Genomic DNA, 22,383 nt, shown 5'->3' on the forward strand with positions numbered 1-22,383 from the left:
TTTCAGTGTTTGCTAATACGAGCAGAAGACGTTTGTGTGCACAGAAGAGTTTCCAGAGGATTGTACAGGTATAACACTTCCTTTCCTTAACAAATTTGAAGGAGTGATGAGATGAATTATAAATATGTTGCAGTATGGCAATAAAATATTCAGCAGGGGCTGGTGGATTAGATGAGAAGTGAAAACTTTCAGAATAACAGTGATGAGGTTTTCTGGTTCGCTTTTTAAAGTTTATCAATGCCAAAAATACAGGGTGCTAGGGGAAATTTCCTGGCAAGGATCCCACTTTGCCTCCTCTTGTCTTGCTGTTACTGTTTCACAGAGTGTATTTCTTACATTTCTGCCTGAACAATTCTATATATTAAGTAGCTGGAACGGTTTAAAATGAGCCATGAGAGGAAGAGCAGTGTTTGGAATAGAAAAGGCTGTTCTAGAACAGTCAGTGCTGAAGTACTGCAAGAATCACAGCAGGTTCTGATCAATTAAATGGAAAAGTAAAAAAATTCCCAAGAAACACTGGCAAGGCTGTGGATTTGGGCTGTGCACTGAAGCTTGCAGAGCTGGGCGGGGAGAGCCTGTGTTGATTTCAGTGGGCTTTGAATTCACCCTGCAAAGGTAAAAGGTGGCTGCAGGGGAAGAAAGAAGTCTCCAAGCTATGTAGCCACAAGCTAATTATTGCATCTTTAGCATCGTGTGTTGTCGGTAGCTGCAGTAGCATCCGAGTGTGGGAGAGAGGAGGGTGTAAAACCAAAGGCTGAGAGAGTACAGATGTTTTTTAATGGTATGGAGTTTTCCAAGAGGAAACTCCTTCAGGCACAGGTAGGAGAGGCCAGGAAATATAATTTTCTATAATACTGGTATTGCTATTTTGTAGCAGAGATTTGTTCAGGAAAAAGAGTTATTTTGTCTTTTGTCTTACCTGGCTCTATGGCCCATGAAAAGAGATGCAGAAAATGAGTATTACTGGCAAGAGGAAAGGAGTCTGTTTTAAAGTGTTGAGTAATTGGAAAAAAAAAGGGAAAAAAAAAAAGAGATTAAGGTTCTGTTCACCCAGCCCCACAAAGCTGAGAGGTAGATTAAGGTTCTGCTCACCCAGCTCCACGAAGCTGAGAGGTGATGACTGGTTTGACATGTTCACTCTGCATGTTTTGCTTTGAAATGTGTGTTGAATGGATTTCTCTTAAACTAAAACTATGTACTTAAGGTCCTCAGCTCCCCTTGCTTCCCCCAGCACAGTGCTGTTATGCACAGAGCATGCTCTTAGATTAGGGTTGTGTAATCTTTGATTCCCAGGTGTTGAATCATCCTTTTCCATTGACAAGATTTCAGGGAAGACCCGTTACCAGTGGTGCAAGAAGGAAATGTGCTTCCAAAGGAGATGCCACTTTAGCACCAGGGTGGAGAGAGCTCCACCAGGCATGAGCCTTTCAACCTGACAAATGCAGTCTCTCACCACAGCCATCCTTGACGTGTCTTAGCCGGTATTGCTGCGATGGTTTTGGTGATGCTGAGGTCATCTAGTCCCTTTACAAATCCTAATTTGACAGGACAAAAACTGGGATGCACTTGAGCAGTTCACTGGTTTGTTGGTTTTATTCTTTTCTCTAGAGGAGGAGCTCTTGCATGGGTACTGTTCTGTCATGTGAAACATGCCAACTGTATTTTGCCTTTAGCTGTAGATAAGAAAGAACTTGCTGTGGTGGATGGTAACGGTCAAATGCATATGCAAGGTGTGGTCCAAAGTGTTCTACTTCATCTCTTCTGACTTCTACTCCTCTTACTTTTCCTTCTCAGGGATGTCACTCATGTGCATCACCTCTAATAACCAGCTAGAGCTGTTTCTTTATCAAATGAGGTGTCTGACTGAGCAGTACCCAAGTGAAATGGCTTTTGTTTCTCTGGTTTGCACCACTGTCCCACCTAGAAGTGCTCTAAGGGCATAAGTCTGTGCCAAATGCAGGAGTCTCTTCTTCCTGCTTGTCTGTCTCTTGGGAAGACCCGATGTTTCTTCAGCTGTTGGCCATGCAATACTGTGACCCTGTGAGACAGGGATTTAGGGAAGGCAGTGAGTGAAGCCACCAGATGGTGCCCTAGGTCCTCTCTGCTCCTTTTCCTGTCCCCTGCCTGCCCACACCCCCCTTCCAGCTGCCCTGGTAGCCCTCAGACCAAAGACTCTCCGGAGCGGATGCTTACAGCCATGCAGAACATCCCCAGCCATGACTGACTTCTTCCCCTGGGGCTGGCCCCTCTAGCACTCCTCACAGTTCTGTGCCATGGTCGAGGTGCCACCAGCACCTGTGAAGAGATGGGCACAGGATAGATTCTCCTCCTTTTCATCCATGAGGTGTGGAGAAATAGCTTCATTGGATGCCAGCATCTTGTCTATGTGAGGACAGTGCCTGCTGACACCATCACTGGGTCAGACTGGCACCTGAAATGCAAAACTGGCCAGATGTTGGGAGCAGCTTGGAGCTGCCACCACGTTTTTTCACTGTTTGGAAACAGCATCTTGTCTTGGATTTGGGAAAATGTACTGTGTGTCCATGGTGAGGAAATCCTTTGCAGCAGATGCTGCTGCTCCCCTTTGCTGTGTCAGGAAGCTGATGAAGGCTCCTTCTGTGTTTGGAGATTCTTTGACGGTCAAGAGTTGCTATGCACAGTGCAGTATCATTAGGAGTTTATAAATGAAAAAAGCAAGTCAGAGAGCACCATTGGCAACCTGATCTCCAAGGGAAGAGGAGAATATAAACCCTCAGTGCCTTCTCTTGCTTTATTCCAAGGCCAGACGGTCTCCACTTATTGTCAGGGGTAAAATGACAAAACAGGAATGCAGGTTGGTTACTGTTAGTCGCTAAGCTGTTACTAGGTACTTCACAACCAGGCTATTAAGCTGCCAAACCCTTTTAGGAGCTATGGTTTGCAGCACCAGTGTTGCAACAACATGGTCACCTGGGGACAAAGCTTGAAGGTGCTTTCACAACACCAGGAGGTTCCCAGAAGTGACACAGAAGGGCAAGCTGTCAGCTCCCGAGGCAAGGACTGTTCAGGCAGGAGGGGAGGGGTCTTATTTTGGGGGTCTTTCTCCACACCAGCTGATGAAGCGCTTCTGGAGCTCTTCTTTTCCTTCAGCTCTTTTGAATTATGTAGGTTGTGTTGTATTGCTCTGGGCCACATGAAGATTTGGATACACAGCTGGCAGGGTCAGGCAGGTCACCCACCCTGCTTTAAGGAGTCAGAATGTAATTATCCAAATTGGAGCAGGGTGAACATGGAAAAGCTAGCATATGGGCTTCCTCAAAACTTTACATCTTTTAACAACCAGTCAGGGCCTCTGGTTTCTATCTCATCTGAAAGATTTGTTGGCCTACAATTTCATGCAGTAATCTTTGATCAATTCCAGGGGTAATAACTGTACCCAAAATATCGCTACCACAGTGAGCTGTCCCTTCTCTGTGAGGGAGTTAACCCTGCAACACTGCTAGTGGTGCTTTGGGCACTAAAATGTGCAATCAAAATAAGAGATTTCAGAAGTCCTCACAAGGCTCACTGATGTTTCAGCTTCAAACATGGAAAAAATGGAGGCTCAGGAGGTTAAATGACTTTTCAAAAAGTGCAGAAGGTCAGAGGTGAAGTTTGGAACAGAATTTAGATTCCTATGGTCTTACTTGTCCAGGTAAGAGCCAGTAGCTGGGTAAACAGGAGCTGCTGAGATCTTTATAGTGTCAGGAGAAAAAAAAAAGCTTCTTTCTGAGTCACCAGCACCAGTTTCTGCAGCATTTTTTATTTCTCTTGCTTTTCATTTTTGATTTCTCATGCAGGTATCGATCAGGCTCATATCTGCCCAGCTGAGGTCTGTTTGATGAGGTAGCAGAATCATAGAATGGTTTAGGTTGGAAGGGACCTCAAAGGTCACCCAGTTTCAACTCCCTGCCATAGGCATGGACATGTCCCACTAGAACAGTTTGCTCAAGGCCTCATCCAACCTGGCCTTGAACACCTCCAGAGAAGGAGCATCCACAACATTGCTGGGCAACCTGTTCCAGTGTCTCACCACCCTCACTGTAAAGAACCCTTTCCGAACATCTAGTTTGACTCTCCCCTCTGCCAGTTTAAAGCCATTACCCCTCATCCTGTCACTGCAAGACCTTGTAAATAGTTCCTCCCCAGCCTTCCTGTAGGTCCCCTTCAGATACTTGAAGGCCACTATAAGGTCTCCTTGAAGCCTTCTCTTCTGTAGGCTGAAGAGCCCCAGTTCTTGTAGCCTGTCCTCATAGCAGAGGTGCTCCATCCTTGTGGCCCTCCTCTGGACTTGTTTCAACAGTTTTATGTCCTTCTTGTGCTGGCAGCTGCAGAACTGCACATGGTACTCCAGGTAGGGTCTGATGAGAGCATAGTAAAGGGGGAGAATCACCTTCCTTGCTCTGCTGGCCACACTTGTCTTGATGCAGCCCAGGACACAGTGAGCAGAGTTGCAGGAGAAGGTACTGCTCTCTATTAGAGAAGTGTCCACTATTTTGTGAGGAAATAAGGAAAGCTCATTAGAGCCAATTTACCATGGAAAGCCTAAATATGTATACCGTAATTCCCCAAATAACTGCCTGTGAAGAGAATGTGCTGAGTAGCTGCTCATCCACCCCATAGAGTCTGCCTGACTGCTGATGAAGTTCCTGAGCTTGTCGAGAGGGTTCAGACAAAAAGAGCAAATGGGTGCAGCTGAGTTACAGAGGTGTTCTCTGCTCATTTGGAAGGCAGGCAGGGAAGTTCCTACCATCCCACCAGATGCTGGAGAAGAAGGTGTGAGGAGAGGTGATAATGCTGATAATTCCATGGTTGGAAATGCTTGCCATTCTTTTTAATGTTTCAAAGAAACCACAGTTTTGAGGTGATGTAATTGCTGCTCGAGTGTGTTGTTTATTCAAGCAATGCAGTGCTGCACTAGCACGTGAGGAAGAGCAAATAGAAGTTCGGCTTGGCTTTTGCTTTCTTGGGATTTCTGTGCACTTTGAGATTCATTCAGGGCAGGGCAGGGTGTGAATCTGAAGCACAGCAGCTCTTTTGGCATGGTGCTCTGTACAGGAGGGCCCTTCACTAAGGAATGTGCCAAAGCATAGATGAGAGGTTTGGACAAACCAGCCTAATAGAAGAAGCTGTAACTCCTCTTCTTTTCCTCCCCAAAAGATTATTTTAAATCTTACTGTCCATGAAAACCAGATTAGCTAGTTTTGGTTCTTGCAGAGCTGAAATGAACGCAGCATCTCTCATTTCCAGTCATGATAATCACCAGATATCAATTCTTAATTGCTTGGTTAGTCTTGAGTTTTCAGAGCAGACAGTGCCTCTGCCCTAGCAGTTAAACAGGGGCTACATTCAAGGGAAAGGAGAAAACAGTTCCTGGTTTTTTTTTTCTTTATAGACTGCAAGGTAAGAGCATGAGATTACAGAGAGGCTGGTCAGGGTGCAAGCACAACAATCAGAGAAGATCATGACAAACTAGGGGGGATGATGAATTCATGTTAGCATATGCTTCAGCAATTCCTTACAAGACTCTCTCAGACCCAAATGTTGGTACACTTCTGTACTGTGTGCTTGTGGCTGTTAGATCATGCTTTTCATTTAAATAAATAAGTAGAATAGAGTCACAGAAGTGTTTTGGTTGGAAAAGACCTTTAAGATCATCCAGTCCACCCATTACCTAACTCTACCAGGTCTGATGTTAAACTGCATCTCTGTGTCTTTTGAACACCTCCAGGGACGCTGAATCTTCCTCCTTGAAGATCATGACATTTCTGTGTAGAGAAAGGCCATTTAATGCCAACAGTTATGTGGGGCTACACCTTTGTGTTCTTCATGTATGGTTGGACTGGTAATTGTCACCACACATGGCTCCCTAAAGGCTGTTGTTAACGAAATAGAGACCAAATAAGACAGGACACTCAACCCCCTTAGAGAACATTAATGAAAATGAGGGGTTGATGAGTTTCTTTCACCAGCAGTGTGTGTTGCATGTTCAGGATGAATAGCAATATGGTGTATCAGCCCTTGCTTGGGAGGAACATACATTGTCAGGTCTCTTTTTCTGTATGACATGCAGGCCAGAATATGAGATGTCACAGTGTGATGTAAAGGTGTTATGGGCACAATTTCGAGTTGGCTTTCCTGTGTTAGAAAAAGGATTTGTCTGGATCTTATCCCTCTGAGGAATAATAAAGCCTCTGATTTGTTTTTTCTCTCCAATTAACTGCTGTATCTGGATGCTACAGACTTCTTGGGAGAGGTAAGTGATGTCCACCTACTCAAGGGAACATTGTGGTGACAATATTAAAACACAGGACTGCCATTACCACTGTCCTTACCAGATGATGAGCCAGTGACTTCTCAACTAAATCCCAGTGGTAAAGGGAAAAATTCTGATGATAGACCCACACTTCTGCCATGGTTACCTACTGGAACTAAGCATGGGTATTTTGGTCTACAAATTTCTCCAGCAATAGTGTAGAGAAGGGAATGCTTCCACCATCTACTGAGCTGAGACCTATTGCTCTGCAGATATACCAGTTAGTGGGCAGTTAAATGGTCCCAAAGGCATATTGTCCTCATCTAATCCCTTCCTGCAGTCAGGGTTTCCTAAATTGTTTCTTATGTGCTTTGCTCCATCCAGTTTTGTGTGAATCAGGTGATGGGAGCTCCTCTGGGATGCTGTCTTGCAGCCTTGCAGATTAATGTTTCCTTTGCTTAATTTAATTTACATTTATACTCCCTCAGACAACTCTAAACAGTCTTTCTTGCTCTCTGGTGCTTCTGCACCCCTGAAGTTCTCATACACAATTCCCGTGATGCTCTTCACGGTTGTTATTTGGCCAACCTACACACACTGTAATCCCTTCCAGCTTTTTTATCATTTTATGTTCTCCTCTTTTTTTTTTTCCTCATTCTTTTTTTTTTTTTTATTTCCCTCCAAGTTGTTGACATCAAGCTAGCACAGAGTTGTCCAGAACTAAACATGTCTTCAAACTGCGGTCTCACCACTATATTAAAAAATGGAACTATTGCCTATATCTTTGAGAAGAGGTCTCTGCCTTTACAACCCCAAATTAAATTAACTGCATGATTTTTGCTGCCATATCACATTGCAAAAACATATTAAATCTGCTGTCTACTGTCTCCCTGAGGTCTTCTGGTATTTCTGCTTTCAGTGCTGGAGCACAGATGATTCCTCTCTTCACCTCCGTTTCTGTCTTCCAGTACCTCGTATGTTGTGCCTACTGCCTTTTTAGACACATGGGATTGTTCAGGGCTTCTCTTTGAGGAACAGCAGTGTGATCTCTTACACATAAGTAAATTCTCTCTATCTTTTTAGCATGAAAAGATCTGTCTGCAAGCTGTCCTATGATAATCTGCCTGAGAGCAGCTAAAAGGCACAATACTCTTTTTGGTATCCACAGTTTCCTGTGTATAACTGTGTGGCACACTGGCCTTTATGCTAATAGTCTGCAACAATCTGTTTGAGCCTCCTTCTGAGGAGCACAGGTTGGAATCTCTGTTTCTGGAGAGACTGAAGCGCTGTTCTTTCCTTAGCAACTTTCTATCCCAGCTGCCAAGAGTAAGGATTAGTTTTTCTTTGGTGGTGAACAATGTATTAAAACGTTGCTGTGTGCCAGAGACATCTTTCTATGGGTAGCTCAACACTCTGAAATGATCTTCCCTGGGAAATAAGGTCTATCACAGAAATTGCCATCATCCTTGTTTCCTCTGGTGTGAATGCAGAACATGAATAAAGGGAAGGGAAAAAAAAACCCAACACCAAACCAACCTTTGCCTTGCATAATTTTCTTCCTGGGGAGAGAACAAGAAAAAGAAAAGCAAACCCTGCATGTGACAGATGTTATTCAGATCATCTAATGCAGCCCTAGAAGGTTCCTTGGATATTATCTTTATGAAAATGGTATGAGGATCGATGCAGAAGGGAATACATTTTATCATATTCTGTTTCACAGATAAGGGAATATGTAAGAATTGGTTAAAATAGGCAAGACATTGAAAGTAAAAGTGATGTTGTAGCTGTGACGGTCTAGAGATCCTAGGGAAGCAAGGTTTGTGGCAAAAGGTAATATCTTTTATTAGATCAACTGATACAGCTGGAAAAAGCAAACAAGCTTTTGGGCTCAGGGTCCCTTTATCAGATCTGACAGAAAGCAGCAATATTCAAGTTAACTAGAGGTTAGATGCAATTGCTCTTAGTTTAATCTAATTATATTAATCAATTTGACAACTAGAGAAAAAAAGAGCACCTATGGAGAGCAAAGGGGTGTGAGCAGAAGTGACTGACAGGCTGCTGGTTCTCTGCTACACCACTAGGGAAAAAGGGTTGTTTATGCTGGTGACAAAGGGAGAGGTCGGCAGGGAGGTGGTAATGGGACAGGAAGGCAACGGCTTCATTAAATCCACGAGTTTTTAGTGTCTAGGGACTGTAAATTTTAATGTCTAACTTTATCTTTTTGGGAACATTTTGTAGGTCAGCTGTGGGAGGATTGAGGGGTTTGAGTTGTTGCTATCTGACAAATACTCTCCTAATGATGAGTACGTGTTTCTGTCCTTTATTGGCTGGCTGCACGCTCTCGTTCTAAGGCAGCAATTATTCAGGCTCATTCACATGGTTTCTGTAGGGTATCTCATGTGCAGGGAGAAGTGATGAACTGTAGAGATTTGGGACGAGTACCTGCAGGAACAAAGAATTTTGGTGGTTTTGCTGTGGGAGGAAGAGCATTGATTATGCTGTCTGTGGAGCGGTGCTGGCGTATTTCATGTTTGATGCTCTGGCGGTATCTAGTTCTGTTTCATGTGTTTTCATCTGTGGATTTGCTCCCTGTAATGAGCTGGGAAAGAGAGAGCCTGAAGATTAGGAAAAGAGACACAGAAAAAAAAAAGGGAAAAAAAATCTTTCAGAGACAGTAATTAGCAAGATTATTTTCTGTGTGGATTTTAGCGTGGAATATTATCGCTATCAGGAGCACGTGGTTGTAGGAGGGAATGCTCCAGCAGAGACTCTGAAATAAAAAGCAGAAAACCAAATTTGCAGAATGCTAATGTGGTCAGAGACCTTGCCAGTCCTCGTTAATTTTGGTTGCACTAGACAAACACCAAATAAACCTTGATCGTGTGAAAAGTGATTTTCTAAAACTGCTGTTGCTGCTGTCCTATCTTTTATTGCAGTAAATTTGTATCTATTTTGCTGGAAGAGTGACCTTGCTGAATAAAGCAGACCACTGTTCCCTCAGACCAGGTGCAGCAGTATCTGCAGGGCTGGCTGACTCTCACAGCTTTCTTGGTGCGTTTTGGATGGCTGATGGTCTTACTGCCTCCGCTTTATAGACGAAGCTTTATGGTCTGTAGGTTCTTGTGTATGTGCTAGCTTGCAGGGTACCATTTTTTAATGTCAATTGTAGTGTCTAGAAAGCTGATGCCAGTGCAGGAGCAGTCTTGGGACTGACTAGAGCAGCAAGGAAGCTGCTCATTGAATTTGCAGTTTTATTTGATGAGGGAGTCTGAGTGTTTTTTGATCTGTCTGCATTTCTGATAGAAATGCCATCTCTATTTCCTACATACGGCCTGGATTGGTGCTGTAATGTTTTTCAGACGTGACTTGTGAAGAAAAATGGCATATCGGGACATTAAAGAGCTGCAGAAAGGTAATCTCTCTGCCCCCTACTTCAAGCTTGGCAAACAAAAGGAGAAGAGTAAATGCTGTCTGAAGAAGGGAGCTGGATGCTTGCTGCATGATGTAGATACGAAAATTTAAAGAAAAATAAAAAAAACCCACAACTGTTAAAAAATCCTGTGGAAGCTGTTAAGACCCTGGCTGTGGGCTGGGAAGTGCCTGGCTGCTGGACGCCCGGGGTCACAGGGGATTCTTCTAGGGCAGTGTTGCAGTCTGCTTGCTGGAGCAGCCAGCCTGTCTGACGGTTTGCCTGCTCAGCGCTCTCACAGGCGGGGTGCTTATCTAACTCGGTGCTGCGATTTCTCCCATCTCTTCTAGAGAAAACGAGGGGGTTTCCTTTCTTATGGCAAGCTCCAACTGGAATGCACATTAATTATATTTTAATTTACTTTCCAGACTGCTGCGGCAGGCCCAGGCCTATGCATCAGGGCCTCAAGTGCAGCAACAGAGCCTGAATCAGGGGAGCAAACCCACAGCTCAGGTGTCCGCTTTATCCACTCCGACGCCACGCTAAAGGAGGCCGGCGAAGCCTCTGCCTACCTGACCCTTCTGCGGCCCCGCAGCACACCCGTGGCCGTAAGGCGGCCGGAGGCTGCTCCTCTAGAAAAGCTACTGCCTGCCCTGACGCCCACCGCGGCTGCTTTGCCGTGCGGGGCCTCCCCGGAGCGGCAGCTGCCGGGCCCGGCACAGGTTCGCCCGCCCCGCGAGGCCTTCGGGTGAGGGCGAGCCCCTGGCGCCGCCTCCTCCCAGGAAAGGCGGCCGAGAGCGGGAGCCAGGGGTGGGCACGACGACACACGGCGGTGAACGAGGCCCCGAGGCAGCGCCTTCCCTCGCCGCCTCCCCCTCTAGGCAGCGCTGTGAGATGCCAGAGCCCTCCTCCACGCCCGGCCCTGCCGAGGGGGCCCGCCCCGCCGGCGGCTCCTCCTCCTCCCCCGCTGCCGCCGCCGCCGTTCTGCCAGCAGCCAGTCGGGCCTGAGACCCGCGCCCGGCTGCGGGCCTGCCCTGTGCGCCGGCGGAGGGCGGGCAGGAGAGAGGCGTGAGACAGAAGGAAAAAACACCAAGAAACAGCCCCGGAGACCGAGCCCGCCGCGTCACATGAGCTGACAGGATCCGTACCCGCTCCCCTCCGCGCAACAAAGACTCGGGAGCCCCGGTGCCCGCCGCGGGACGGGACGGGGCGGGGCTGCCATGGGACCCTGAGGGCCGGCCCCCACAGGTAAGCGGCGGCCGTCACGGCGCTGCCCGCCCGCCTGCTTCACCTGGCGCCTGAGGTCGCCTCCGACCCCGCGGGAGGGGCGGGGCAGGGCAGGGGTCTCACCCTGAGGGGGCGTCCCGGAGGGGCTGGCACCCCCACTGTTCTCTTTCTTCCCCAAGTTCATTCTGAGGTGACTTCACAAACGTCTCGTGTTTTGCATCTCCCCATCCCCGGTGGGACGGGGATTTTGTTTGTTTTCAAGCGGGCTGTAATCAGAGTTCTCCCCGCGCCCTCCGGGGCTGAGGCGCTGCCGGGGCAGGGGGGTGGAACCTGCCGCCCTTCGGTCCCTCAGCCGTCGTCCCCGCCGGTGAACGGACAGGCAAGTCCACGCCGGTGCACAGAGGTCCGGCAACCGGGCCTGCCGGTGGTAGGGTGGTCTCTCTGGGGCTGCTGGAAGCCGGGGGAAGCGCTGATGTCTCCCTCAGGCAGCCGCTCGTCCCCTGGCGTGGGTTTCTGTCCGGCTTTCCATGTGCAGCCGTCGTTCCCTCCAGTGCCTTCAGATCATTTTCTTTCTATGGCGAGCGAAGAGCTAACACCATGTGGTTCTGTGCATTGCCTTCCCCCCCTTCGTCCGTGCTTCCTTCCCCTTTATGCACCTTTCTGGCTGTTCAGAAGAAGATGAAGGTGATCTTTCTTGCGTTGAAGCGCCATCCCCTTTACGAGCTGCCTTTTCCAAACCGGATTACTGCTTGCGGTGGTAGGCAGCATGTGGCACATGCCCACAGGGATCATGACTGGAAGTTGTTGACAGTGGCACATGTGCCACACGCTCCTGGAGCAGCCACGGAGGCTTACGGCCGGAAGCTCCCGGGGGAGTCCAGGCCGCAGCGGTGTGGTGAGACCTGCCGCCGGGTGAAAAACGCCCTGCCGAGGCTAGCGTCTGAAGCCTCGTCTTGTTTCGAAAGGGCCTTCCCTGCTGCTGGTGGGTGGTCAGTGTGGTGCTGGGGGTGTAGAGGTCAGGAGAAGTTTGTGGGCAGGAGAGGGAGGTCCTGGTTCCTGGCCTGCAGGGAGGTGTTGTGGCATGGAGGCAGGCTGGAGGTCGGGGAAGAGCGAGCAAGTGGAGACCATGAGTGATGCAAACAGGGACTGGACAGCCTGAGCAGGGGTCTTGGCCACTCTTTCTGTGTATGGCATGGTGTGATGCTGCTGAAGGTAACAGTGTTAGGTCATTTTTTCTTTCTTTTCCTTTTTTTTTAAAAAAAACTTTTTTTTTGGCTCACAACTTTCTGCTGTGATACGAAAATCTGCTGCTGGGAACAGCTAGCGTCTTCCTTCATACACCAAGTGGCTGCCTGGCTTGAGTCTTGATGCAGGCGCCTGTTAACTCTGGCTCTGTTCAACTGGGAGTGTCTCTGGGAAGGAGTCTTCCCGTGTGTGATTATCTTGGCTTGCAGGAATGGAGAATAAACCACAGCTGCCTTTCAGAGGGAGGTGCTAGGCTGGTTTTCATAATTGTGTTAAGTCTCTCTAGGTCAAAATTAAACATCAGTAAAGCTACAAGGTGAGGAGAAACAAACCACCTGCAGCCCTCTGGGTGCCCAATTATCTGTGAGGACAGAAACAGCCCTGGCAAAGCCGTTGTATTCAGGTGGAGGTGTAGTATTATGGTTCAAGCAGTAGGAACTCAGTTGTACTCCAAGAAATCAGTGGAGAGAGGGGAAGTCAAGGGTGTGTAGCTGCACCTTCCAGCGCAGCTAATACTCCTGAGATGTTTCCCAGCAGCTCTTGCTGCAGGCTTTGGAAAGAAAGGAGGTGCATGAGCAAGGAGATTGGGCAGGTACTGGTGTCAGCTTCAACTGTTCAAAGGCTACAAGTTAGCCCATTCATGCTGCCCCCACCCCAGCATTTTTAAGGAGTATCATTGTGGTCCTTGTTGGTGTCACCTGGGGTGAACCAGATTTGGGAGTTATGCATACCCTCATGCAGTCTTGGACTTGGAGTTTATTTTAAATGGACACCAGAAATCTTATGTAGGGTAACTTCAGTTAGTGCAGCAAATGCTCTGAAATAGGGCAGAACTATGAAAGAAGGCAATACTGATGTTAACTTCTCATTTTCCCCAACTCTTCCCTTTCCCAAGATTCCTTTCCTTATTCCCCTCCTTTGAAGTGCTTCTTGGTCGTGATGGGGAACAGAAGAAATCTTGTCAGTAGTCCACTCACCTTCTGCTGATACGAGCTGAGAGTATGACTGATTTTCAATCTAACCAGCTGTGTCATGAGGGCCTGGACTGGGACCCTGACAGTTTGTTTCATATGGGTCATTAACTGCCATGGAAGACTAATGGCTGTGGCTGACAACTTGTGTTTTCACAAAACAGGAGAAAAGGTTGGCTTCTCCCCTAGAGTGGATGGAAGGTTTGCAGTGAGAGTTAGTTCATCTGTCCCTTCCTTTCCAAACAATGTACAGGACATTTTTGAAACTGAGTCATTGGATGTGATTTATTTCAAGTATTTTTAAGCTATTGCAAATCTGATGCACTTTGACCTCTTGCTCACTGGAAATTTTAAGACTGTCCTGCACAGATTTACTTTGGCTGGGTGATAAAGGAGTTCCCTTGCTGCTGCCCTTTTTGGATCTGAATATTGCCATACAGCAGCACCCTCTCTACAGACACGGTATAGGAGCAACATAAACTATCCTGTCCTATCTTTCTGGGCAGTCTTTGCTGACAGAGGTAGCAGGTGAGGATGGATGCAAGAAGGAAGGGAATAATTTGATTCCCAGTGCTCTGGAGAAACCCTGCTCTGGGCAGGGGGTGTGCAGAGCTCTTGTCCATCAACCAAACTTGTGCTGAAGGCTGTGCTGCTCCCCCTGACAGACCAGCACTGCCTTTTGGTTCTCTAAGCTGTGCTTGAGAGATGCAGCACAGCGCTGCATATGTGGTGTGCAGAGGGCAAATTTCCTCCAAAGTCACTTTGTCTTTGAAGCCGTAACAAGGATGCACATATTCAGGAATGGGTGTTCGTGTCCAGTGACCTGGCCAAGGTTGTGTAATGACACTGAGTAGAAGAGGAAAGGTTTTATATCCCATAAGCTTGCAGTTCACCCTGAAGCAAGAACCAAGGCTTTTTGCAAACGTTGAGTCTGACGGCTCTGTGGTAACTGCAAATAGATGTGAATGCTAATCACTTGAAACAAGTCCTTAAAAATAAGAACAGTCACAGATGCAGCCTATAGGCAGGAAAATGAAGGAAAAGCTAATTGCAGGTTTTTTTGGTATATTTTTAAATCATGTTTAATCCTGCATATATGATTCTGCTGGTGACCCAGCAGCTCCACCAGTTTATTCATTTATTTAAAACAGCTTTATAGTTCACCTTGAAAACTGCTTCCTGCCATATGGTTATATTATTTTTCTATGCCACGTTTTTTGCTAATTATCAAGACCATTTGCTTTAAAATAGGTGTTTTTAATTTCACAGCCTTGTTTGCCTCTCCTGCTTGATCCTGCCCTGGAGTCAAGAGGCTATGTCTGTTCATTCTCCATGGCAACAGGCTGTGATTTACTTATTTCAATTTAATTAAAAAGCAGCTATCAAATTCTAGTCATCTTACATGTTCCTTATATTAGAAAAATATCAGTGGATCAGCCTCCACAACAGGTCTACCAATGTAAAAAATAAAATTCTCATCCTGAGCAACTGTTTTTCTTCTCAGACTTTGCCATTTGGAAGAGTGTAGGAGAGGTGGGAGTGCTGCAGCCTGTCCACAGGTGGAGCAGGTGGGGGACACTGGACAGGTGTTATGGTAGGAATGAAATTATAGATTCCCGTAGCATCGCTGGTGACATTGGTGTGCCAGTTTATACTGCAGGACTACCAGTTCAAGCCCAACCACCTCTGTCCTGCTGCTGTTGTTGTACAGCTGTCAGGAAGCTTTGGGGCTTGATGGGCTGGTCAAAATGCCCCAGACCTTGCCTGGAAAGGAGGACATAAGTTGTGTTTTCATGGACTGCTGTTTGCAGAGGCAGGCACTTTCTGCAGCAGCTACATCTGCTGAGCCATTTTTGGGGCTAGTGTGAGGTTTGATGCTGTTGCAGTCCTAGATGAAGAAGACACAGCTGTCAGTGGGCACAAACATCTGTACCTGCTGCAGTGAAAATGCAGCAAATGGCAGTGCAACAAGAAATGTTGTGTTTATCAGCTCTCTACAGATGAGAGATTTTTGCAAGTCCAAATCCTATGTGTTGTGTTTGGCTTCTTGGTCCACCTTGAGGCCAGTTTGTTTTCTGATGTGCGCACAATGTGGCATTTGGTTTTTAGCTAGTCCCAGCAGAGAAGCCTACAACACCCTGTTGGTTTAAGCATGCCTTGTATCTGTATGCAGGCTAGAAATTAAGGTCTTAATTGTAAATTAGTGCTGTGGTTCTACAAATCCTAGTTTGTGCTAGAAGTAAGGAAACATGCAGGCTGACAGGCAGTTGTTGGCTAAAGGGGGAACGTGTCAGGAAAAGATACTGGGGATAGATGGGGGAGTGTAGTAAATGTATGAACCTAGAGGTGTTAGGTTTGGTAGCAAATGGATGGAGTGGAACCAGTGCAATTAAGGGTTTCCAAAATTATAATTCCTTTTTGTCTTCAGTGCCAACCCCTCAGTTCTTAATAGGATTATTTTCCTTTGAAGGGACTGTTCAGATGACTCAGCCTTTGGAGTACATGTGTGTCAGTGCTGTTTGCTTCCTAGAAGAAGCTGGACCTGCTGAGTGGTAGAACGAGGCTCAGGTGCTATTTCTGATCTCTGCTAATGTGTGGAAGAAAAGTTGGCTGTGCATTTTTATTAAGCCTTAAGGAGCAGTTATCATCAGAAGAGTGCCTGCACAAAACTGCACTTTTTTTATTCCCTTTAGTGTTGCTACTCTCAGTGCTTTTTCAAAGTCACCGCTGGTGAGCTTAGTAACAGATGTAGGTTCTTGCTCCTCCTAGCCTTGCCAAAGCCCATGAGGCTATGGCAGAAAACATTGGACTCTCTCCTGGCTGACTTATCTTCATCAGTTAAAATGATGTACAGAGTTCCTGGCTGCAGCTTCCTAGTGTTCATGCACTGATTGGGAATATCCTCTTTAAGTCTGTGAGGTTAGCACTTAAGCATGTGTGTACTACTAAAGTGAGCATGTTTGGTGTCTGGGATGCTAAGCGCTAAATCTGAAATTTCATGATGTTGTCCTAATGGAATAAAACCGAGCGAAACCTCAAGCTTTTGTTTGTTACTGTACATAGCAGATACTTTCAAGCAATTTATATCCAACTGGTAACATCCTTAATTCTTTATTACTGCTTTTACTAGAGTGCAGGCATGATCTGTATTCCTTAAGAGTTCATCTGTGCCTCCTGCTTATCCAGCTTTGAAGTAGACCTCGCTGATATTAATTTCTGTATAGCCTGTAACCTCATCTATAAAATGAAGAGAATACTTCATACAGGCAGCTGTGAAGTTACATTTATTGTCTGTAAATTGCTTTTAGTAATTGAGCAGAGGAGGTGGAGAAGAATAAAGACAGTGGAGTAATATGGGCTTCTTTTTTTTTTAATTGAAAGAACTGCGTTATTTTTGTTCATTTGATGATATAGAAGCTGATGGGGAAAGAAAGATGCTTTATCAAGAGCACTCTGAAACTGATTGTTAAGTTGGTGATGATAACAGACATTTCTGAGCATAGTGGTGAAGGCAGCCATCTTGTTTGACAAGAACAGAGTGCAGTTTGGAAACAGGCACAACTGCTACTGGAAATCCTGCAGTGCTTGCATACTTCTGTCTGGTTTGGGTCTGCTCACAGTCAGTGTCATTCTTTACCTGTATGGCTGCCTTCATCATCCAGTTCAGAGATGCTGTTGGTAACTAGTGCCTAATAATAGGTAAAACTCCTTTGTTTAAGATTATTAGCAAACCACCTCTATTGCAGGCTTTTTAGCTGGCCCTTTTGTGCTGATTGGTTTACCTGCTGGGTGAAACCGTGATTTCACGTGGCTAAGGATGGATTTTCTTGTTGTGGCTGAACTAATCTAGCCACTTGCCCTTTCTAAGAAGGGTGGTCATGCCTTGCTTGTGGCTCTTTGGATGTATTCCTTGCCTCGTGCCCACTCTGCTGCTGAACAGGGCTTGTTCAGCTTTTGGATAGCTAACTTGCTCAAAAAAAAAAGAGCTTTCTTCTGGAACAGAGGGTTGAACCTGCTCTCCCGATCTAGACTAGCATCAGAGCTGCACACAGGAGGGGTGCGATTTGTTTTGCCAGCAGTGTAAGGTAGGGAATGAAAGAAAGGTGGAAGTGGGCCCCCCCTTTTTTGGCAGCAGTGAACTATTAGCCTGGTTGAGCTGTAATGTGAAACCTTAACCTCAGCCTTCATTTTCAGGTCCCTCCCTTCCCCTCTGCTCCTCTTTTTCTTCCCCCAAGATACAATTGTGTGCCTCCTGATGCTGACTCCATTCCCAAACAGTGCTTTCAAAAAAAGGGAAAAAAAGGGAAAAAGGTTGAATTTCACCGTATCTGCAGTAAGTGAGATACCTAGTTCCTGAGAGCCTGTTGCTAACAGCACAGTGCAATAAGCCTTGGAATTAGTAGTGGTATTATTATTAGACTCATATATTACTATTAAAGAGCTCGAAAATAGTAGCTGTAACACTTCCCTGGGAGAGGCCTGAGATACTGCCTAGCTGTAGGCTTGTTCTGTGAAAGGCCTTCCTCAGACATGCCAGTGGTGGCTCTTTGGACTGAGGACTTGGAGCTGGTGGGACCAGGAGGTCCCTGAAGCCTGGGATAAATGGCAAGGGCAGGGAAATGTCCAGAGAATTTTTTAGTGAGCCAGGCCTGAAGTTGGGTACCACAGCACCAGGAGGAAGTCTCTCCATCTCTGAACTGCGACTTGGAGTTGTTCCAGGTGCTGCTGCCTAACTAGTTTTCAGGCACTAACAGAAATTGGGAAGGCCTCCTGGGATGCTGCTGTGGTATTGCAGAACGGTGCTGTCTTGCTTCAGGGATGCGGTGAAACCAGGAGTGTGCAGAAGCTCAGACTCCATGGAAACTGGCCAAGGCGAACTTTGCTTCTGCTGCCTGGTGTTTACAGTACTTCTGCCTCGGCTTTGTCGCTGATGGATCGGTGTATCTGCCTTAGCCCCTGCTGTCTGCAGGGGAGGGTGATGTGTCACCTAACGAGATGCATGCCCAAGTGTCTACTTAGCAGGGGCACAGTGCAGGTCAGAGTGTGCATTTGGGAGACGAGATGGAGGCGTCTGTTGGCTTGCAGTGACTGCTTTATGGCTAAAGGAAAAGATACTGTGTCTGGTGAATTTTATACAGCATGAAGGTGAAGATGATGTCAGCGAGGAGTAGTGTGCCAGAGGCAGCTGGATGCAGGGAGCCTTTGCATATGTGGACCGACTGAGGAGCTGTACCTGTGGGAGAGGCAGGTTGCGATTGGTGTGGTGCACAAGTTAGAAATGTTTGTGCAGCCATTTTCAAACAAGGGAAATGGTAGGGAGAGATGAAGAGATGAGGGAATTTGCTCCAACTTGAGAGTTGTTAGAGATTTGTCTCATGCTGTACTGCTGTTGCTTGGGTGCTTATTTTTAAGCATTTAAGCTTAAATTCTTCTCTTTGGTATGTGAAGGCATTATGGCAAGAGAAAGATTATTGTAGGGTTGTGTTGCTTTGCATGGTAAGATTATACACTGGGTGGCTGTTAGAGTGGATTTGTGTTCCAAGGATGGAGTGAAGAAAGGGAAGAACCAGTGTATTGATACTAAATAATGGTACCACTGGATCTGCTGAGCACAAAGTGTCTTTGTTTTCAAGGATATGTCTTTTAAAAAGTCTGACGCACTCAGGAGCCAGCTGCAATATATATTTTTTTAAAAGACACATTGTTAAGAGAAGGAGCAATATAGAAAATGCTTGAAGTAATCTCATTGAGAAGTATGTTTTTCTTCCATCCCCTTGCACATGCATGCAGCCTCTGGGGAAGATATTAGTGAAGGAGCTGGATAATTGGGGTCTTCTCTGGAGCTGCCATTGTTCTGATTGATGTAGTGAGTGTTAGCTGGGGGATGTGTACAGATGCAGGGGCCGGCTGGGGTTTCATCTCTGCAGTCTCCCTCTTTTTTGCTCCCCCTGAGTAGAGATGCATATCCTGGCACATTTGCCTTCCACCTACATTTCATCTCCTCCAAGTGCTGATTTTTAAAAATCTTGTTGTTGTGGCAAATCTTCGCTGTGCATCTAAGGGGTGACTCTTCTTCACTGCTTAACCTGGCTCGTGATGGTGTGTGTTCCTGGAAGCCAGTCTTTTTCTGGATCTCCTAGCTGAATTTTCATGCAATCTGCCCAGTCTGGGGTCTTCTCTGCTCATGTGTTTGTGGCTGTAACAGAGATCCAGGTATTGCAGCTCCAGTTGCTCTGTGGAGTGCAAAGGAATACAGTGAAAGAGGCAGATGTTAGCATCATAGAATCAACCAGGTTGGAAGAGGCCTCCAAGATCATCCAGTCCGACCTAGCACCCAGCCCTCTCCAATCAACTAGACCATGGCACAAAGTGCCTCATCCAGTCTTTTCTTGAACACCTCCAGGCACAGTGACTCCACCACCTCCCTGGGCAGCCCATTGCAATGCCAATCACTCTGTGAAGAACTTCCTCCTAACATCCAGCCTAGACCTCCCCTGGCACAACTTGAGACTGTGTCCCCTTGTTCTGTTGCTGGTTGCCTGGCAGAAGAGATGAACCCCCACCTGGCTACAACCTCCCTTCAGGTAGTCGTAGACAGCAATGAGGTCACCCTTGAGCCTCCTCCAGGCTAACACCCCCAGCTCCCTCAGCCTCTCCTCACAGGTTTGTGTTCCAGCCCCCTCACCAGCTTTGTCATCTTTCTCTGGACACATTCCAGCACCTCAACATCTCTCTTGAATTGAGGGGCCCAGAACTGGACACAGTACTCAAGGTGTGGCCTGACCAGTGTTGAATGGGGAAGAATAACCTCCCTTGTCCTGCTGGCCACACTGTTCTTGATACAGTCCAGGATGCCATTGTCTCTCTTGGCTACCTGGGCACACTGCTGGCTCATGTTCAGCTACTATCTACCAGTACCCCCAGGTCCTTTTCTCTCCAGCCACTCCGTCCCCAGCCTGTAGCGCTGATTTGGGTTGTTGTGGCCAAAGTGCAGAACCCTGCACTTGACCTTGTTAAATCTCATGTTCCAGGGCCCTGTTTGTTCTCAGACTGTAAATGTTGAGGGAATGGTAGAGTTCCCATGTAGGACTGCAGTAATTAAACAGTGCTGGGACTAGATGAGGATGAAGAGCTTGTGATGGTCATTTCAAATAGATTAACAAATAGGGGCTGTTGCAGTGCCAGCAGAAGACATCCTTCTGTGAAGGTTCCCAGCCAGGAAATGTTTTAAAAAGCTGTCCCAGAAAGAGGCAAGCCTGATAGATCTGTGCTATAATTAATTACCCAGATACCACTGGAGGAGCAGTTTGGAGAAGGGAACTTGTACATGAGCTGGGTGTGGTATAGCAAGGGAAATGGGGATTTCCTGACTTGTGTGCAAAGCTCAAGTGTAGAAGGAATTTTAGACATAATAGATAGAAAGAAAGACTAAAATTAATGTCATTTGTTTATTGTGTGTGGGGTTTCTTTTGTTGTTTTTTTTTTTGTTTTACTGTGTGCTCCTGACTAGTGTTAGTTGAACATCAGTTGAAGCAGTGCAGAGCATGGTTGAGAAGTGGAGACGTTAAGCAGAAAGAGAGTGAACCCTGATTAACTCTGCTTTTTATGCATTAAAGTAGAAGGACAGGTTGAAATCTGACTGCAAACAGAGAATAGCAGCAGGGTCCTGAGGCACCACCACAACCCAGCATATAGAGGGTGATAGATCTAACCATGCCAAAGAACAGTTTCTTGCAATAGAAGCTGCTTGTTTGGATGATGTGGTTTCTGTAGTACTTTCTAATTATCCTATTAATTGCTGTCTGCCATTTTGAGCCTGCCCATGTGGGATGGCTCAACCTCCTGGAATGTGTGCCCTCTAGAGCACTTCTGCCCTGCCAGATGGTGGGAGGGAAGAGGTGCTGAGGCTTGAGCTATTTTTCCCATCTATTTTCCTTCTGATTTCCAAGAATAATGGAAGTAGGAGCTGCTGCTTTTGCCGTGCTGGGAAGGATGAGGGCTGGTGTTGCATGTAAAAGCTCTTCCCTCTAAAATGGCAAATATTGGGCTTTCTCTGGGCCTGAAAAAAGGGGCATCTGTCAGTACTACTTATAAATAATAAATAAAACCTGGGTTTGCAACACCAGCCACTTTCTCAGCACAGTGGCAGAGATCCTGAAGCCATTTCCAGTCTTTGGCCTCTCCTTTGGCCTCTTTCTCTCCTGAAGAAAGCAGGCTGACAAGGACTTGCCTAGTGCAGACTGGAACTGGCACTGCTGACAGAGCATCCAGCATCCCTCTGTGCTGCTGGAGGAGTTTTCTTTGTCAATTTGGTGGCCCCTTCCCCAGGAAACCTGCTTTCCCTTCTCTCCACCAGAGGCTTTCGTTGATATAAAGCCTAAGGAACTGGTGTGGACTGGGGAACGTGAAGAGAGCAGGAAAAGCGGAGCTCTGCTTAAAATGTCTGCAAGCATGGTAGTAGAGAAGCTTGTGTGTGTGTGTGTAGTTCAGGGCCAGAAGGGGCAGGTCAGACTGGTGCTTCTGGGACCTGTTCTCAGCTGTGTCTTGCCTTTCTTGCTTGCTGCCTCTCCTTGCCTGTCGGGAGACTTCCACTTCCTTCCCGCTGACCTGCAGGGCTGCAGGCAGCCTCCCTGCCCTTGTGGCAGCTCTCAGCTCTGGCTCTGAGCCCAAGCTAATAATCCTGACAGATTTTACTGGCTTGTGCTCTGCTGTGTGCCTTGCTGTAGGGAAGACGGTGTGTGAGGTTGTGGTTTGCATGACTTTCAGCATCATGCTGGCCCTGGAATTCCACCCAGCGGCATCCACGTGAAAACCAAACCTTGTCACAAGCAGTGCCTGAGCCTCTGCTAGAGCCTGGCTTTGATCAGTGAGGCTACTTGTTTCCCTACCTACAGGTGACCAGCTAGCACAGATGTCATCCAAACACACCTTCTAATTGTCTCTGGCTGTCCAGATGATTGCCAGCAGTATGGGGTTCGGGTGGAAATAGGAGGTGTTGATAGTTAGGAAGGGAAAAATTCATCAGGTACCAGAGAGAGTAATGAAGATCTCCTCTCACCACTCTCCCCACGCATCAAAGCACACTTAAAAAAAATTGAGCGTTCATCTTTGACCCCCATTAATGACTGGCTTGGTCTGTGTAAGAGTTTTATGAGCCTGCTGCTGCTCCCACAGAGTTTAATTATTTAGAGCGCGAGGTGGAGGTTTGCGCTTTCACTGCTGCTGGTCCAGGGTTCAGCCCCCCCGATGGGCTGTGG

General features: G+C 46.9%; 1 protein-coding gene across 5 annotated transcripts in view; it reads left to right on the plus strand.

Moving 5' to 3' along the window:
• Window positions 1–10,846: 10,846 nt before the first annotated feature.
• Window positions 10,847–22,383, plus strand: part of TCF20 (transcription factor 20) — a 133,633-nt gene continuing 122,096 nt past the window's right edge. For 4 of the 5 annotated variants that reach the window (XM_064155111.1, XM_064155114.1, XM_064155115.1 and 1 more), the window contains exon 1: window positions 10,847–10,931. The gene's annotated coding sequence lies outside the window, so the exon portion shown is untranslated. Of the gene's footprint in view, window positions 10,932–21,500; window positions 21,581–22,383 lie in introns of those variants that run through there. The other variant, XM_064155112.1, reaches the window with a different exon arrangement.

The sequence above is a fragment of the Pogoniulus pusillus genome, chromosome 15, assembly GCF_015220805.1.
Source record: "Pogoniulus pusillus isolate bPogPus1 chromosome 15, bPogPus1.pri, whole genome shotgun sequence".
In the NCBI taxonomy this organism is placed as follows: domain Eukaryota; kingdom Metazoa; phylum Chordata; class Aves; order Piciformes; family Lybiidae; genus Pogoniulus; species Pogoniulus pusillus.